This window comes from Sciurus carolinensis, chromosome 3, assembly GCF_902686445.1.
Source record: "Sciurus carolinensis chromosome 3, mSciCar1.2, whole genome shotgun sequence".
NCBI classification, from domain to species: domain Eukaryota; kingdom Metazoa; phylum Chordata; class Mammalia; order Rodentia; family Sciuridae; genus Sciurus; species Sciurus carolinensis.
The window spans coordinates 139,782,357-139,796,474 of record NC_062215.1 but is presented as its reverse complement, the minus strand read 5'-3'; positions in this window follow the sequence as shown (position 1 = coordinate 139,796,474).

Genomic DNA, 14,118 nt, shown 5'->3' with positions numbered 1-14,118 from the left:
CTACCCTAAAAGATTCCAAGACAAAGTGAAATGAGGCCTTATGTGCCCTTCAGGACTGACTGGTAAAGTAGAGCAGCCATACAACAGCCTACTGGCCTTGTCACAGGTGTACTGGGAATCTCTGGAATGGCTGTTTTAGGGCACACAATATAGCTTGTGCAGATATCAGTGAGAGGCTGAAAATTTTAGGGCAGCACTGATCATGAGCCTCCACTGTATTCATAGATTAGTGAGTCTTACAAATACATGTGTAAGCCCCAGGCACATTGAAACACTTTTCCCTTCACAAGAAAGGAAAATTTCTAATTAAATTTGGATGTCTGTGATGTCATAGGAGAAAGTGATGTACTGGGGAAAAGGAGAACAATAGAAGACATCAGGGTTTGTCCTGGACAACTATCTATGACAATTTATCATTTATTCTTTGAGTTCCAAGATTGCAGGAAATCACGCCAAGCAATACCTAAGCTCCTCAAAAACTTGCTTGACTTTTTAAAAAATATGCATTCTGGATGATTTCTTTTGACCATTTTAATGTCATCTTGTCCCATCATATCTGATAAGCACAAAAGTTAACTCAGGTTGACATCCTTCCTACCAGAGACACAGATATTGAATTATCTAAGGATGGTTCTAAATACCAACCTTTAAATGATAACTGATCTGCAAAAGGCATGCATTGTCTCTGACATGCCATGTCACAATTCTAACTCTTCATTCTGCATTGTGCTACATCCTGCAATGTCAGCTAAGGTGGAAAGCAGCAGTACACAACCTGATGGGGTGACTTAAAATTGAATGAAAGCCACTATTCAGCCCGAGTGCCCATTTTATAACATCCATTAGGAAAAATAAAAGGGCAAAGTATGAAAGGTTATTTTCAACCATTGTTTAAAATATGCTGTGCTTCCCTGAACACTTGCATTAAATGTATCTCTCTTTTCTGTATTTTTATTCCATGATTCATTATTGTGAAAGCCAATTTAAAAAATAAATTCTATGCCATTTCCCTAATCAACTTGCACTTATACAAACCGTCACCTCATTCCATAATACAGTTTTTGGCTTGAAATCATTGGCTTTTAAAAATTCTGGCATTGGAAAGGACCTAGGAGATCATATAGGTCAACCCATTTACTGTGCTGATGAGGAAACAGTGCCAAGATGTAAAAAGATTTGTCCAAAGTCACACTGCTAATTAGTGGCAAATCTCCTGCTAGACCCTGCATCCCTTTACAGTCAGTGTCTTTCAACCATACTGCATGGGGCATAAGCTGCTATACAGAAGCTCAGCAAGCAGAAGGGCACCTTGAGATTATTTACAATGGTATAAACAGCAGGCAACTAGACCTAACTTGCTCTGATTGAATTTCTGCTGTATTTTCATTTCTTTTCACATTTCAATGATTTAAGAGAGTTTACTGTTTATTTAAAGTAGTCAAGAAACAAAATGCCTATGAATCTGATAAAATACACTTAATAACAGACCAAAAATTAAATTAATGGAAAGTCCAAGAAAATAGCAAGGAAATCAAGGGAGTGAGTAGGGAGTCTGGAGAGAGAGCACTCCAGCTGCTGCCTAGCTATTGTCCTTATTTCCAAGATGAGAGAACTAAGGATCAGAGCTGTTCCCTTGCCCAGGGTCATCGGGAAGCAAATATGTATCAAATCTTCTTTCAGTAATTTTTCCAACAGGCAAACCTTTCACAATTTCATCCCAAGTAAAACAACCCTTCTAACAAACTAATCGATTCAAATTGCGTTGTGAGAAATGATGAAAGGAAGGAAGGACAAAGAGCAGACACCTTGTCCTAAAAGGCACTTCTGAGGTTTGGCTCTGTTTGGTTGGGTAGAAGAGACCTCCTTGGAGGGATTTCAGGAGAACCATAAATTTCACCTCTCCAATGTCACCAAGACCTAAAACAACAATCAAAGATGTTCTGTGTTGAGAATTTTTGTTTTTGGTGCACAGATGGCCCGTAATGAAGTCCACGCGTGTTACCTTCCACACTGATCTCACCAACACATTGAATTATTCAGTTCTATCTTTGCCTCTCTGCTACAGTCCCTTAGCTCTCTGACCTTTTCCCATGATGTTATGGTTTGCATGTGATATGTCCCCCAAAAGCTCATGTGTGAGACAATTCAAGAAGGTTTGGAAGAGAAATTATTGAGTTATAAGAACCTTAACTCAATTAGTTAATTAATTCCTTGACAGGATAAACTGAGAGGCAACTGAAAGTGGGTAGGATGTGACTGGAGGAGGTGGTCATTGGGGGTGTGGTTGGGTATATATTTTGTATCTGGATACTAGAGTCTCTTTCTGCTTACTGATCATGATGTGAACTTCTTCCCTTCACCATAATTTTCTGCCATAATGTTCTGCCTCACCTTGAGCCCTGAGGAATGGAGCCACTATCTATAGACTGAGACCTCTGAAACTGTGAGCGCCCAGATAGAGTTTTCCTCCTCTACAATTGTTCTGGTCGGGTCTTTTAGTCACAGCAGTGAAAAAGCTGACTGAAACACATGACTGCAGTACCTATTTCTAACTCACTTCCTTTTTTATTTTTATTTTATTTATTTGTTTATGTATTTATTTATTTATTGGTATAGGAGTGCTTTACCATTGAGATATATCCCCATTTTTATTTTTTTGAGACGGTCTCACTAAGTTGTTGAGGGTCTTGATAAGTTGCTGAGGTTGACTTCTAACTTGAGATCCTCCTGCCTCAGACTTCTGAGTTACTGGGACTGTAGACATGTGCCACCATACCAAGTTTGCTTCCTTTTTTAATGTACATATGCCAGTTGCATAGTAATATTCATTCCTTCCTTAAAATGGGGACACTTACCCAGTTTGGAGTTGCTAGCATTTGCCCTAAGGTCACTGTTCTCTCAAGGGCTGTCCAGTGATTCCTGTCTCCCTAGGATCTAAGATGTAAGTGTTTAGACCTGAAAATCTGAACACTGTTCTTTGATGATCATCTTAAATATTTTGGCCTTCCAGTCCTCTAACCAATCATTCTTCTACCCTCCCTAGTCTCAAAAGGCATTCTGACTAATCTGAGAGACAGATGTAAAAGAGAATTGGAAATAGTAACTTTTTTATCACTGTCCATGGACCTTAGACTGCCATTCCACACCCTAAGCGCTAACAATGACTTTAAAGTTTCTTGTCCTCTTTGGTATTTTTCAGAAGTCTCATTCTTTCTGAGTCTCAACATTTCTGACTCTTCATGCAGGTTCCTGCATGACTTTCGTGTTTATACTAGGTCATCTGCTCATTCTTCCTTTCTTTGAGCACAACCTTATTAACTTGAGATAACCCATGTGGTTGATCCTCACCCAGCCATATATCCTTCAGAAAAACCACTCTTCTTATTTCTCATGAGAACAGAAAACAATTCAGAATCAGACCTTCAGAGTTACATTTTTAGAGCCTTCTTTTTTCTCCTGAGTTATCTTGCCTATTAGATACTGTTTTTGCATAGTCCTGAGACAGAGCAGAACACAGGAACAGAAAGACAGTGAGAGGGACACAGAAGAGAGCTGACATCCCTTCCTTAATATGGACTACGTATTTAAGCCAGGGGTGAAGGACTTTGATGTCTTAATCTTCAGTCTTTAGCCCTAATAATAATGAGAATGACATTATGCTCTATTCTCTCTTCTGCTGAACACCATATGGCCATTACACTGCTTTGAAGGGACAGGAAGAGGAGAGATATCTTGGGACCCTTAGAAATAACAATTGTTAGCATTTCTGCTTAAAGTTATTGTGAGATACACCCATGACTGAACTGAGACCAGAGGTTGCCTGTCCTCTGCAGTCTGAGTGGTTGACATTTCCTTTATCATAAAAAAAATAGAGTGAGCTATAACAAAGTGTGAGTTTTCACACCTCAGGAATGGGATGCAGCTAATCCAGTATGGATGGGAGGCACCTACATTTTCACATCTGCCATTCATAGAGGCTCCAGTGTGCACTAAAATTTGCCCCAAGTCCAAGCCCCACTTGGACCCAGTGATTCATCAGGGATGCTGAGATGTATCATGTGAGCAACAGTACCCTGAAGAGTCTCTGCCCACCTGTGAGTCACACCATCTGTCATCAAGCATCATGTAGCCTCTATACTGACTCACCACTGCCAATAGTGGGGGTGCCAGTAAAGACAGGTGTTCCTGCTGCTCCTTTTGATGTGGCAGTGCCCCCATGACTGCTGTCAAGAACCAATGATGGAGTACCTCATGCCTTCTTCCTGCCACTGTCAACCTTTCTCTTTTCCAAAGCCCCTTTTCTACTACAAAGTTAGAGGAATCTTTGCATCCTCCAGAGAGGCCCCTACGTATGGCATGCATCACCGCCAAAGCCACCACTTCAGGAGGACACCTTGGTACCTCTAAAAAGGAGTAAACTGTAGTGGAGAGCCTCTGTTCTATTTAATCTCTGCATCTAAGTACATAGGAGCAAGAATAGGACCATAGTTTCAATTGTTGTGAGCATTTTCCATAATCTTTTAACTAGTTGCTTTTGCAGCATTCATAAACCCAGTTCTTGGAGGGCAGGCCTGTGCCAATTTACAGGGCTGCTATTTAAAGATGAAACCCGAAAGGTATACATATGCTCCAACATGGCTGCAAGTTTAGCTGTTCAGAGAACACAGCAAGATAAATAACCATGCCATGAGAAATTACAGCATTATGTACTGCAATAAATATGACAAATGATAGGCCAGATATTCATTGGCTCATAACAGTTGGCAGGCATAACCATCTGTGGATCCAAAGTTCAAACTATTTGTTTTCTCTTCTACAGCTGCCTTGATATTTCTCCTCCTCAGCTGGAACCTCTGGCCGCTAAGGTAGCCTGGACAACCTTGAGAAACCCCTGACCTTATTGGTTTTCATTAAGAAATGAAGGTATGGTAGCAAAAAAGCCAAACCCTTCATATGTAAGAGAGAAAGAGAAAAGACAGCATGAGATTTTGATGTCCTTTTCATAATGTAGAGAGCTTTTTACTTGCAAAAAATCTGAAAGCAGGAAAGGCAAACCTGAGGATAATTAAGAAAAATGATAGTGTTTGTTGCCTCAGAAGAAATAAATCTTCTGTGTCTCTAGTTTATTTATTGATTAAACAAGGAACCCTACAATGGATTTAAGTTCCTGCTTTTGTCACTAGAAAGGTAACACTGAAGTCCATTATTTCATTATGCAAAATGCTAATCTATATTTCTCATTTAGAATCTAAACCCTCTGCTTGGTTGAAATCTCACAGCTTACACCACTGATAAGAGAAAGCCTAATGAGCCCTAATGTCACCACAGCAAAACTTACCCAATTAAACCAGCAGCGCCACAGAGAAGGAGACTGCCAACTTCTAAAGCAGAATCTTGACAGTTTGGAGTTGAAAATCCAGGCTAAAGAAAATCAGGTTTTAAACAGTTGTCTTTCTAAGCATACTTGTTCCCTGCTCTTGATTCCCCCTACTGGGATATAGGGAAGAATACCATCAGAAAGGTCAGGAAAATGTTTTCTCAGGTGATGAGAGATGCTAACAGAATTCCAGGAATAGGAACCTCTTCCCTAGTTACTAACCCAGCCTAGGAGTGAGACAACTGGGTAAGACAACTAGCATTTTATCTTTTTTAATGAATGTTTTCTTTTTCAGTACCTATTAAAATGAAGCAAAATGATCACGCCCAAAAGTGAATTTTTTTTCTACTCCTCCCCCATCACACACAAAACACCAAACCCAAACCTCACCAAGAGCAATTTTTAGAAAAGCAGAAACTGCAAATTATGAAAGCGCTCTACTACCATTTCTTATCCAGGTACCACACCATGAAATCAACAATGTCAGAATAAATCTGCAATATTTATTGACCAAATATGCATTGAATACTGTCCACATATAAAGCAATAAGTACAGTTGGGGATGGCGGGGAGCTGGAGTAAAGATAAATCAGACATGGCCTCATCTTTTATAGCTCCCTGTTCATGAAGATGAATCGTTGTCCTATAGGTCAGAGATATGAAGGGCACAGACACTGCTGGGGAAATGAAGAGACACTTTCAGCTGTGAGAACAGAACAAGGGAAGGTTTCCTAGAGAACGTGAAACTTGAAGAAAAGTTTGGACTTGAACATGCAGATCTGAGGCAGCACATGGGCACCCCAGTCAGAGGAAGAAATTCACACAGAAATGGGAAGGTGGAAAGGGTTTGTGCACTCCGCAGGGTGAGAAGCCAGCAGAGCACCAGACACACAGACAGGCATCGAAAATGAGGGGTCGTCTTAGTACTGTTCTGGCACTCTTCTGGGCACTCGGGAGAGAGGACCGAACAAGACACAAACGATCTCCATCCCCCTAGGGTTGTATTCCAGCTGGGAATACATGTACAAAGATAACGAGCTATGCCCCAGATGGTTTTGCTCTGAGCTATGCCCCAGATGGTTTTTGCTCTGAGCTATGCCCCAGATGGTTTTTGCTCTTGTTTTTGTTTTAATTTTTTTTTCTTGTAGTTGTAGATGGACAGCATGCCTTTATTTTATTTGTTTGTTTTTATGTGGTGCTAAGGATTGAACCCAGGGCCTCACACACGCTAGGCAGGCACTCTGCCACTGAGCTCCAGCCCCAGCTCCCTCGGATGAGGTTTTTAATTATACAAGTATTGGAGATCAGAGATTACAGAAGGTGTTCAGGGAATTTTCTTTGATAAGACAACTATTGAGCAGACACAAAGTAAGTGAAGGGTAAATTATCTATCTTGGGGAATTGTAATCTAGGCAGAGACTCTGTGGAAAGACATGTCTAAGGCAGTTGAGAAAAGAGAAGACCAGGACAGCTGGCCCTAGGCAAGGAGAGGGATATGAGAAAGGAGGCCTGGGACGTGAGGGGTGGCAGGCCACATCTTCAGAGCCTCGGGATGAGAAGACAGGGAGAGTGCAGAGCTGAGGAGTGACAAGGCCTGCCTTATCTTGGGAGGAGCACAATGACTGTGGTGCAGAGAACTAATAGGAGATGCTAAGGATGGAATTAGAAAGACCAGTATGGATGAGAAACGTGTGGCCACAAGAGGACATCGGCATGAATGAGGAGAAATTCTGAATGTGAATATCACCAGGGCAAGAGAAGGTGTGAAACAGTTTTCAAAGTGTGTTTAGTCCTGGTCTGAATTGGCCAAACATTTCTATCTGTATTTTTAAAAGTGCAGCTCACACAGTTGTGAGTTCATTTGACCCTGGCACACAATCATATTATTCACATTGTATGAATAGCGAAGTTAGCTAGTATTACTCAGAAGTTCCAGCTGTAACATCAGCCTCACTGCACTAGATAAGAATGTAATTGCCCTGGTGTTTCAACTAATTCAACCAATAGTATTAGAGACACTGTCCCAGTGGGTTTCCTCATCAAGGTTTTGGGACTCCAATTCTCTCAGTTCACAGTTTCACTGGCCCCCAGTTTAAAGAGACAATTGTACTCCTCTTCTCCTCTAATGTGAACTGTTAAAAACAATAGCGTGTTCTTTGTGTCCAACAGCCACGTCTTATTTTCTTTCCTGATCAAAACTCAGCATAAACCTTCTCTGAGACGAGAGATATGAAAATGTATGCTAGCAAGCCCTGTCCATTCTTTCAGGCAACCAAGAAGGAGCAGGGAGTGACTGATGACCGTCTCTTCCTCATCACTAACACTGTGTCAAGGTCTGTTTGCTCCACTTCCTTCCGCATGACTTAGGGACATGGCTTTTCTCCCATAGTCCTGGCTCCTTCACCCTCTCCCTCACTCCCCCTAGGGCACCACTCTGATTTCTATTTTTCTACATCTCCTATCACAGTTTCATTTTATTATTAACACAAGTTATCATGTCATGGGAGAGGTGCTTGCTGGATGGCTTGGGTATCTCAACAGTCACATGATTGATAAGCTCTTAAAATCACCCAGGAAAGAACTGCTGTAGCAGACACAGCAGATAGAATGAAATAGACAGGGAAGACCATATTTCCAAATGCCTGCAGCAACCTCCAGGTCAGTTTCCTTCTCTGACCCAAAAATAAAAAATAAAGAAGGAAAAGAATTCACCAGCATAATGTGGTGAGAAATGCAAGATGATGTGTCAGAAATAACAATGCAGGTCAAGTTGGCATTTGTTGTTACTGAAAGTGATGAGCTGCCATTGCCCCATAGCTGCTTCTCCTCCTCCAGGAAAAATAATTCTCTACAAGTCATTATCTTTTCAGAGCAATAGAATGAGACTTTTTCCCACTATGATATGATGGCCCCATTGAAAAACAAGGGTGACCATTACTCTTGGTATTGTGATGTTGTCCACATAATTCCATTCACAAAAATACTTTAAAGCAGTGCTTTTCAAATTTTAATGTACATATGAATCACCTAAAGATCTTGCAAAAAACTAGATTGAGGTTCAGCAGGTTTAGGGTGTGGCCTAGATTCTGCATTTCTAATAAGTCAAGGCTATCTGTCTTCCAACCATATATTTTGTAGCAGAACACTAAACAATATCTTCAGCCTTATATTTATGATTACTCTGTATTTTGTTTTGCTTTCTAGAATATGCCAGTTTCTACTAGATTTGGGTTTTAACCAGGGCCCTTGCTCCCATGCATGAAAGTTCTCTAGTGGTACTATTTTAATATTTCGACTTTTTGATGACTATGGTTGGCCATGTATTACTGTTCCCAGTGATGGTGGCATTCTTTAGTTATGATTCATACTCTGCATTTTATTGTTAATATGTAAGTCACTGTGCTGATTTATTGATGTGGACAAATTTTCTTTCTTAACTGTTCAAAAAGATGGTAATTAAATCCTCAGAAATCCAGGAAGCAAGAGGCAGATTTTTAAGACTTTATTTCTTTGGAAAATACTGAGGATCTAACAATCACCTTTCTAGAGAGGGGAAAAAAAAAAAAAAACATGTTATTTTGCCAATTTTACTTGCTCATTCATAGAGTGAGAGCTATGAAAAATCATGGAAGAGAACTTAGAATAGGAAAGTTATTTTACATTTTGATTCAGATCCTGTAATTTAAAAGAAAGCCTTTGAAGATAGATTGATTTTGATAATTTCCTGCATTCCACTTAACATCACCTGGAGCCAATCAAGAGAAATCAGACTATCTAGCTCTGACATTTGGGTGTGAAGCAAAAACAACACCTTTATATTTTAAACTTTGGTGTTTCTGAAAGTGAGAGGTTGAGAGGCTGAGAGGTTGAAAGTTCCAGCTTTATCCATGCACATTAGGAAAGAGCCCACTATTTTTTCCAAAGATGATTTTGAGTCAGATTGGCTAAGTTGGTGGTTCTATCTCAAACCTCTTCTAAGTAGAATCTGCTGAGCAAGCCAAAGCGTGTCCTATAGTTTGCTTTGCAGATAAACATCTCTAAAGTATGGTTGTGAAGATTCCATCTTCTTAAAATCTATGCCAATTTTAAGATCGTCAATTTATTTTCAAATTGCAGAGTTGGGATGGTATTTGGGTATGCAGGAGGATATATTGCTCAATTGTCATTTAACCATACATAAATTAAATGTCTGCATAAAAAGGAATGCATTTTACAATTTTCAAATTGATGAAAGTTTTATGGGGAGATGTAATGAGAATAAGGATGTATTTTATGCAGGAGGGAATGCTGTCTGGCACAAAGAACCATTGACAAGAATTTAAGAGTCTGGGGTTGAATTGGTGCACCGCAAAAGATGCCTTCAGGCATGGATGCTCCAAAGTAGGTCAAAAGAACATCAACTGAATCAGAGATGCTCACTGCTTCCTTTGAAACCTCAAAGATGCTCTGGTTCCCAGGGTGTCAGGAGAGGGCAGGATCACCTCAGATCTGGCTGTGCAAGCTTGAGCACATCATTGAAGGAAGCACAGCATGGAGCAGAGAAGCCTAAGACTTCGGCCAGAGGCTTGGATTACCCAGTCAGAATGCCTCTGCTGGAGTCTGGTTGCTAGCTGTGTGAATTTGGACAGGTTGCTTATCTTCCCTGTGCCTCAATTTCTAAGCTATGCAATGAAAATAATGATAGTATCAGTGCCTTAATGTTGGTATGAGGAGTAAGCGATAACATTTCTATAAAGCTCAGATCAGTCTTACATGCAAGTGTGAGTACTTTGCTTGTTAAATAGGTGGGCAAATTACTAGCCTACCTGAAGCTTAGCTCACTCATATAGCAAGATACTTCTTAAGGTTGATATATTTCAGCTAACTTATCCATACTAGTGTTACTGTTAAATTGATAAGTATGTTTCAATATCCTGAAATATAGTTTGCACAAGAAAAGGGTAAAGAAAGAAAACAAAATTAAAAAAAAAAAAAAAAAAAAACCTGTAGCATTGAACCAGCAGTATTCTTCCAGGTTAGCATCCACACATTAATCAACCTTTCTGGGCACAGTCATCCATCAATTATGACTCTACTTCACAGTGCTGTCATGCAGCCCATATTTGACTATTTAGTCCACAAAAATAATCTCTTTTTACTGCATGTTTTTAACACACAGTACATGATGATAACACCTTCCATTTATATAGCACGTTAATGGTTTGCAAAGCCTTTCACATCCATTATTTTATTTAACCAGACATCTTGTAAGAGGCTCATTTGTCTTAGAAGAAGCGGCTTTGAGGAAATTTCCAAATTTGATTTTAAAACATACTTTCACTGCTCCCAAGAGTTACCATCGAAAACAAAATTTCCACCAATGGTTCCTTTTCTGTGATGGACTGTAGTCACAGCATCTGGGGATGTTTGCTGCAAGAGTCAAAGTCATCCTGACATTAAAATCTTGCTCATGTTCTCTCCAAGTTCATATTGACTCCTGGTTTTGAAACCATCTCTAGTTAAAGCACAGTCTGTGTTTCCGTGTATTCAGAATTCCCACGCCTTTGCCATTACTGTGATTTCGTCTATAGCTCCCTTTCCTTGAGTCCAGTACTGTAGCCCCACGTTCAGTCAGTGTGCAGTCTATTAGTATACCCAGCATCCTTCAGTCCACCTCCTCTTCAGCCCAGTGTTATCTTTGCCTGGGACTTACTAGCCTTTACTTATTTATTGCTTGGGATTCTTTTAAACTTTACTAAAAGTACTTTACTGCCTACTTTCAAAAGGAATCTGAGATATCTCAAAAATGCACGCCCATTCAGGGGTTCCAAAGGAAGCCCAAAAGAGACGGCCTCCCAAGTCTCCCGCTCACTGATCCTCAGCTTGGTGTCTTCCTTACCACATGCTGCACACACAAGCAGGTCACTTCACTCAGATAATTATAGAATTCATATTGCTTTGTGAAGGGAATATAAACTCTGGTCATGGCTGGCAGAGTTGCCCCAAAGACCAATTTTTCTACTTTCTCAGCCCTGAATCTTCCATTTCAGGCTTGTTTAGGCTTCTGGAGAATCGTTGTGCCTGGTTCTTCCTTCCGTGCCCTCAGACCTTTCACAAAAAGTTTATTTATTGAACACTGATATCATAGTCTTAGTATGTGCCTATCACTCTCGAGCACGTTACACAGATTAGCTCATTGAATCCTAATAATGCTCATGGATGGAGAAACTAAAATAGAGGATAAGGGGCTTACACAAAGTTTCAAGCAGAGTAGCAGTGCCAGGATGGGACTCCAAGAACCTAGGTCTAGAGTCCAGGTGACTCTATACTGTATCACTTCCAACTACACAGAAAAACTCTCTCAGGTATATGGAGCACCCTACTTGTCTTCTTAACATGAAACTCGTGACCCAACATCTCAACTAAACCCCTGCAATGGCTCCACTCTGCACGTGGCAGGGAAACTATTCAAATCATCTCTTTCAATATATTTTAGAAATGTATTAAGTTTAAAGATCTAGTTCTCATGATACTGACTGATTTTCCTAAGGTTCGTCATGGTCAGAATATAATGCAGCTCTTCTATCCCAACAACCTCTCAAGCATTTGTCTTTCTCCAACATGGACCTCGGTAGCTGGAGATCCACTAGATTTAAAAGAAAGAATGACTGGTGTTCATTGGAAATGAGTTTCACAGACCCTGGTATCTCTGTATTCTACCTAGAAGGCAATTTTGGCATTGATCCTCATAAACCCTATATGAACTTAGAGATGCATGTCTAAATTTAGAAAGAAATAGAGATGAAATGGGTTCAAAATTATATGCCAGACTTACAACAACAACAAAAAGTCTTTCTAAATTTTTTTTCCTTTCAGAAGAAGAAGAAACTTCTGTAGGAAATTATGAGGAAGACGATCTAAAAAGAAATGAAAATGCACACCCTACCTAGTAACCATGTTCTCCTCCACTGATGTGTTGTGGTGAAGCCCTAGGAAGTAGCCAGCATTTACATAGACCTTCCATCTCACCAGTCTGAGTATTCCCATCTCTAGACCTTTGTATTGTTTTCATTATTTCATACTGCCTAATAAATCACGGGTAATGTACTGGCTTAAAATATTTATTATCTGCAGTACCACATGATCAGCGAAGGATGGCAAATTTCTGTCAAAATAACTCACCCCCATTGATTTTACATGAAACCAAGCCTTGCGTTTTATTGTCTGGCTCTGGAGGGGAAAAAAGAAAAAGTAAGAAGTTCAGTCCTTCCCTATTTCTCTGTTCCTCTCTGCCAATACCACAGCCCAAGAACATAGGCTATCTCCTAAGGAAATCCTTCCGACTTCCATCACTATCACAAAAAAGCATACCGTGCTACTCAAGAAGCAACCTTCTTCCCTATATGGGTGGCAACTCATTATTAAAGCCAGTTACATCAATATTAAGCCACTGTAGCCATGTCTAAAAGAACGTCCCCAAAATTCAACAAGTTAAAAATGTTTTAAAATGTAGGATAGAAAACTAGTTATAATAATGTTTTATCATTTAAACATCTTCTTGAGTTTCAGAAAATATTTTTTGTTAAAGTTTTGGAGCATGTGTTGGAGTTATAGTAAGTACTATACTTTATTTGTTCTTATCAATACGTAAAATTCAATATTTCTAGTATGTCTATACCAGTGCTTAAGAGATGAGCATAAGCTACAGCTGGAATCCAAAGCAAGACTTGTTCAGTAACAAACTTAGGAAGAGACAGAGGAATACACTTCAAGTACGAAAATTTTATGATCAGTCTAATTAGTGTACTACCAAGAAAGTACCACAGCTCCATATGGAATGAACTCACTGTTGGGACCATTGGGGCCATTTGCTGTTTGGAGGGAGAGATGTCTTGGCTGGATCACATATCAAAATACATTTTGATATACAGATTTAAAAATTAAATATAAAAATGTTTAAAAATTAAGTAATTAAAAAATTATAAAACATCTAAGAAATATGGTAGGGAGGTACAAGCATCATGGTTAGTTACTTTACAAGATAATTCTACTAGATAATTTTTATTCAATTAATTTTTATTTTTATTTTAATTTCTGAACATACAATAAACAATGTGTTGGGGATATAGTTTTAAAAATTCTAGTACACAAAATATTACATGGAAGGTTTTTAGAAAGCTTTTTCTTTGGTAAGAAAAATACTAAAACATTAAAATAATGAGGAAAGAACATGAACGGATTCTAAAACATCAAATACAGGGACTGTGGTTGTGACTCAGTGGTAGAGCGCTTGCCTAGCATGTGTGAGGCCCTGGGTTCGATTCTCAGCACCACATACAAATAAATGAAAGAAATAAAGGTCTGTCAACATCTAAAAAAATATTTAAAATAAAATCAAATACAAATGATGAATTGACACATAGAAAAATACAGTTGCCACTCCCCATCCAAATGCTCGGCATCCATGGATACAACCAACCTCAGACAGAAAAAAATTTTTTTTTCTAATTAACAGGTGCAGATCTTTTTTCCTTGTCATTATTCTTTAAATCATACAATATACCAACTATTTACATAGCATTTACATTGAATTAATTAGCATTGTAAGTAATCTTGAGATGATGTAAGCTATATGAGAGAATGTGAAAGGTTGTATAAAATACCACACCATTTTATTTAAGGTATTTGTACATTGGCAGATTTTTGGTCCTGAAACCAACTTTCAGACCACAAGGGTCCTGAAACCAAATTCCTACATATAC